General features: G+C 36.8%; 1 pseudogene; it reads left to right on the top strand.

Annotated features, from left to right (window-relative positions):
- The first annotated feature begins 2546 nt into the window (after positions 1 to 2546).
- LOC149536589 (putative xyloglucan endotransglucosylase/hydrolase protein 10 pseudogene) lies at positions 2547 to 3382 on the top strand (annotated as a pseudogene).
- Positions 3383 to 6165: the final 2783 nt, after the last annotated feature.

Here is a 6165-nt window from a genome sequence, read left to right as displayed (position 1 = left end):
TTTTATAGAGGATTCAACCATGACCATGCCCATGGAAAATCAAGAGTATCTAGTGTCAGAAATGAATTCAAGACTTCATGATGATTGATTAGTAAAAATTCAACTAGAGGGTTTGCCAAGTAGAGGAGAAGATCAGGGATGCATTCTGAAACTTGATAATCTTATACTTCAACTCTTTGAAAATGAAGTTATCAATGCTATGTCACAAGAGCCAGAGTTGATTTTGAAGTCTGAGATTTTTTATGAAGCCTTGTTATTTGGATATATTCTTTCATCTAGAGATGTGAAGCGTGCTAGGAATTTCAGAGTCAGAATTCAAGGAGAACACTTATGCTCAAACCCATGGAAGCTTAAAGAATTTTCACATGTTGGTACACCATGGTATTTATTTTCCCCAGCCAGTTAATGGGTTTTCATGAATCATTTGGCGTTAGAGCTATTGAAGGTAGGGGTTTCCTACCATGTACATATCCTACCTAGGAGTTTTTTTTGTGCCTTCCTTTTCTTTTCTTATTGGTTGTGTTCCCATTTTTCTTGTGCTTAGTCCCTTTTTCCTAGATTTATCTCCTTTTGGGGTGACTCTATTTTATAGGCCAATGGATAAGGTACTATTTTATTCATTCTGGATTCAAGCTTTGATCTTGTCAGTCCTTGTCCCTAGACAGAGCCAGCTATTGCCTGGTTATATAAAATTGTTTCAATTTTATGAGTCATGGTTAATTTTTGAAACTCGCCTTGTTTTAAGCTTTAAATTGGTCATTTTATCTCTGAATCTTTGTGAGTTTCTAAATCTTCATGTCTCCAACTCGTTCCCAGCTCTGCACAGCACTTGGGATTTTAAAAATATAACTTATGAGCCTCAAGTTATTGCAGGTTAATGGAGAGACCCAAAATACATGTTTTCAAGTTTATCATTAACCATTAACCTCTCAAAAGGTTCATAATAACTTTCAAATCATGCATTTTGGAGTAGGTTAATTAACCTCTCCAAAATTGCATTTTTCTTAACCTCTCAAATAGGTTAATGATAACTTTCAAAACATGCATTTTGGAGTAGGTTAATTAACCTCTCCAAAAACACATATTCCTTAACCTCTTTGAAATGGTTATTAACCTATTTGAAATGGTTATTAACCTGTTTGAAACTTCTCTAACCTGTTTGAAATTCCTCCATCAGAAGTTAGATATGTAAATGCCTTTTTTTTTGAAAAGATGGATGTCAGAGAGAATAAAACAAGTGACTAGATCTGTTTGAGCATTATAATTACTAAAGCCCTCTCCCACTACATAAAAAGGATGATCATGAATATGCATTGGATCAATATCTTCTTGGAAAAATATTCATTCCTTAGAACTTCACCTCTACAACATCATTTTAATTCAATACCTTCACCTTTGTGGCAGAAACAAATGCCCAAAAACATTGGGGCACGTCACTAGTATAATCAAACAAAAGAGAGAGACAACAGGTTGCACTGGTTGGACATGAAGTAAACTGAGACCCACAGTTATGAAGAGCCTCCCATTTTTGTGCTTTCAAATGTCTATTGGGTAGGCTGGTGAAACTAAGCTATGCGATAACCAAATAAATGTTGTGAGCATTGCAGTGTCCTTGTATTGTGAAAGATTAAGAAGATGTGGATTGGTGGTGAATTGGAAGTCATGTTAAAATCACTTTTGACCTAATATTTTTCCTTGTAATTCACATGAAGTTGTGTCTTATGGAAGTCGGTCATTTGCACCATTCCCACTAACATGAAGATACAAAGGTGAATAGGCCTATGGGCTATTACCAACCTCATGCCATGTATTTAAATTGTTGGATATATGGTTAATCAGCGACACATACATAAGAGGCAAGACATTGGAAAAGTCAAAAATTTTGCAATGAATGAGTCAAAGCTCTGCTTCAATCACTGAATGACCATCGTAATATAGTGGTTACATGATCGCACATTCAACATAAGGAGTACACTCCCTATCGAGAGGACATGTGTTTCAAAGGTTTAATCAAGCTCCATGTTTCAACCTTGAGGGTGCTGACAGAGAAGGTCTCTTAAGAGTTGTCATGGCGAAGTGCAGTCAGAGGCAAGGAATGTGTCTGACAAAATGCCTATTAGAGATTTGGTTTCTTGAAATGTGATGATCAGAGGTTATGCTCAGAATGGGCATTGGGAGGAGGCACCAGGGTCATAGAGTTTAAGGGAGGCACAATCTGCATTGGAACCACCTTTCATCATGTTATTGTGGATGGAACTTCTTCATGAATTCATAAGCAAAGTGTAATAGAGGCTTTCCCATCGCCTACCCTCCTTAGCTCGATAGAAGAGTTTTCAAACGAGAAAATAGTGTCCTCAGTCATTTCTTACAAAGCACAGGATATTGTAAGCATTCGGATAAAAGAATCCAATACACCCAAGTTTGTAACAGACAATTCATAGTTACAACTAAAGATGATAGTCAATAGTGACCAAAGTAAAGAGTGCGAGGAGGATCTTTAGTGAAGGACTAATCTAATGTACTTGATGTTTTGTTCTACGGAGGAGATGATAGCAAAAGCTGCCAAAACATTGAACTTTAGAAAAGATTTCTATATTACATGGTTACTAGCCAGTGTTAAGACTCTAAATGATGGATTGGAGAATGAGCTAATTTTGACCCAAGATTCTAGGTCAGGATTTGGTTACAATGACATGATTATGTTTGGAAAGATTGAAATGGAAATCAAACTCATTCTTGGAAACTCAACTGGCACAGTGGTTGCATTCTATTTGGCCTCAAACTAGCCCAACCATGATGAACTGGACTTTGTGTTTTTGGGGAATGTTTCAGAAGAGCCAATCATTGTGCAAACGAATATATTTGCAGATGTAATTGACAGCAGAAGGGAGCATATAAACCTTTGGTTTGATCTTGGCCAAGATTATCACAAATACTTTATTTTCTGGAACATCTACTACATCATATTTTATGTAGATGATGTACTCATTAGAGTACACAAGAATTATATAGATAAGGGTATTGCATTTCCTAGAAAGCAACCCATGGGAGTATACACAACTATATGGAATGGGGATAATTGGGCTACTTAAGGTGGAAAAGTTAAAATAGATTGGAATGGAAGTCCTTTGTTGCTTTGTTTAGAAATTTTAGTGTGGAAGTGTGCCCATGAAAAGGAAATTGAAGGTTTTGCAGGTCTAGAAGTGCCCAAAATTGGTGGAACAAAAGAACACATAGTACTCTAGATGATTTATTGAAGGGAAAGCTTGAATGGGCAAGGAGTAATTATCTTATCTATGATTATTGCACTGATAGCATGATAATCAACACTAGTACTCTTGATGTTACTCTCACAATGGAATGCACTCTCTTTAAATATTAAGAACTACAACTATACCATGGTTCACAAATATCAAGTCAATGATTCGAGCTTTTGAAGACATCTTCCAAGCCATACATTTCAAATAGTGGTTATTGTCTTTTGAGGTTAATTTTGTTGAGGTTAATTAATGTCACCCAAATCACATATTTGGGAGGTAATTACTAACCACAGAGGGGTAGTTATTAACCTCTATGTCTATATAAGGGCTCTTTTGGGCTTTGTAAAGATGGCTTTTTGGTTTTAAAAATAAGGAAACACTATGCTAAAATTTTGATTTATAGCTAAATTATGGAAAGTATCAACACTTTTTATTTCTGAAATTAAAAATCTCTTTCGTCTTCTTGGTGCAAGGAAATGAAATGAGATGTGCTTTGGGTTTCTTATTCTAAAATCAAAATTGTTATACATGGTAGTAGACATTCTCATGGTACTATGCGAGTGTTTATGAATGATAATGAATGTGCTTGGTAATACTGGTTGCTCTCAAGCGTAGTCCTTGATCACCTTTGTTATAAATCTTGTTTACCGAATGAGGTTGTGAGGGCGTGTAATGCATTCGTCCTGAATGACTTTCTCTTGATCCTTGAAGTTTTAGATTCTTTATTTGAAAATCCTTTCAAAAATTATATCATATGAGAGAGCTGCCCCTCTAAACACTAAAGAAGGCCGCATACTAAGGGCTTATCCAACTGTTCTGAATGGTTTGCCACACACTCCATTGGGCAAATTTTATTGTGACAAATCTGTTTACCAACAAAGCCACTCATAAAAATCGCATCATCAACAAGCAGAGTGTCTCCGATCTCAACATCCTTGGTAGCAAACAAACCTCGACCATGGATAGGCAATTTTTTATAATCACTGGACCAATATAACTACCCACCTCTTGCTTATTTTGCACTCTGAAACCGTTCAGAAATAGGCGGAGAGATCAGACTTACCTTGCTCGTTTTCTTCATTCAGCTTCTTCGATTTGTCCATGTGCAACTTTATTTCCTTGGCATCTGGGGACTGCTCTAGGGCCAGTCGAAAGCACGAACATGCTAAGTTGTACTCTCTGAGTCCTGGAAAATCCCTGCCATTGCGAAAGAGGGATTCGGCGCGAGTGGAATTAAGTTCCAGGGCTTTCTCGCAGTCTTCTACGGCTTTCCCATCCTACTCCAGCTTTAACCATGCCTCTGCCCTGTTAGAGTGGCAATTCACAAGTTCGTCCATGGCGTCCTTGCTACAGAGTTCCTCTTTATTCTTAAGAGAAATGTCTATACATTCGGTATAACATGCGATTGCTCCTTTCCAGTCGCCCTGTTTAAAAAATCAGTTGCCTTTTGACCGCAAATCAGGTAAATCTGCATCTGGGCTCTTTGCCTCTCCATGAAGTTCTGTAGAAAGCTCAAGCCCTTGTAACCTTTTCTGTATTTCTCCTGAACCGTTGTCCATACTCACGTTGTTTTGCTCACCGCTGAAGGGAAACTACCAAGGGGTATCAAAAGACTCTAACATTATCCTATCATACTCTCACTCTTTTCTCCAAAATCCCTTTCTCCTCTTTTCACTTTCACCCTATCTTCACCCTCTCTCACTCTTTCCCTTGTCTCCCTAACACTTTAAATTCTCGCTCAACCGATTGTACCATCTATCTTGGCATAGAGAAGAGGGACGAGACTAGTTTGAGGGAGATATATTGGGAGAGAGGAATGACGGAGGAAGAAAACCTTAGATGGAAGGGAGGGAGAACAGGAGATAGAAAAGAATAAAGAGAGATATATATTGTAACATTAATATAGAGATGCGATGTTAGAGAGAGATGTGGAGATAGAGAGGTGATGTTACAGAAAAGGAAAAGGAAAAGAGGAGTAACGGGAAGGGGGAAGGGGATAACTCTACAATATACACAATAGAACCAATGGTTTTTTTGTAAAATAGCACCAACAATCTCCTTTAATTGGAGGTAAAATCAACTGATATACAACTAAAAACCCCCTCCCCCCTCTCTCTCTCTATATATAGACTTCTCTTCATTTCCTTTCATGTATTTATTTATCTCCCTTTCTTCCATGCAAGTTGTACCTTCTCCTATTCACAAATACCGTAAGTTTGGATTGGATATTTTTAATCCCATTCAACCCATCATAGCTAAGCAATCTAATTTTTTTTTAATGAGCTAAAATATTTCATAGTTGATTAATGCATTAGGTTATTTTTATTAACCTTCAAATTGTCCTATTTCGCTATTTTGTAGAGGGTCAAAGTGGTAGATTGTTAAATTGTGAAGCTTTTCTCTATTTCACTAAGTTCCCTTTTTGGCCCTAGCAAAATGGTGAAACTCGTTAGGCTATTCCATGTGGTAGGGTTAACATTGCATATTATCTAATCTCACAATTTCTATTTTTGGTTGTGTAACTACCTCTAATCAGTAGAAGAAATTATGAGATGGGATAGCATGCAATTTTAACTTTGCCACATGCATTAGCTTAACTAGTTCCACCATTTTGTTAAGGGAAAAATAGAAACAAAACAAAATAGTGAAAAAAATTTCCATTTCCCAAGATACCATTTTGATACTCTCAAAATAGTGAGATGGGATAACATGAATGTAACCAAAGATAACCTAACACATTAGTCCACTATGAGAGCCCATTGAAATTTTCTTAGATCATAATGAGGATAACATGATGGTTGACTGCAAAATCCCTAACGTGTTAACATATATACCCAATAATTATCCTAGACTTTGTAGGAGGGTTTTTTTTTTTCCAATGTATGATAGAATTTGTGATGTAATA

Source organism: Cupressus sempervirens, chromosome 10 (assembly GCF_028749045.1).
Source record: "Cupressus sempervirens isolate cs-2001-9-10 chromosome 10, ASM2874904v1, whole genome shotgun sequence".
Lineage (NCBI taxonomy): Eukaryota > Viridiplantae > Streptophyta > Pinopsida > Cupressales > Cupressaceae > Cupressus > Cupressus sempervirens.
The sequence above is the reverse complement of the archived record's forward strand: the minus strand, read 5'-3'. Positions and strand labels throughout refer to the sequence as shown.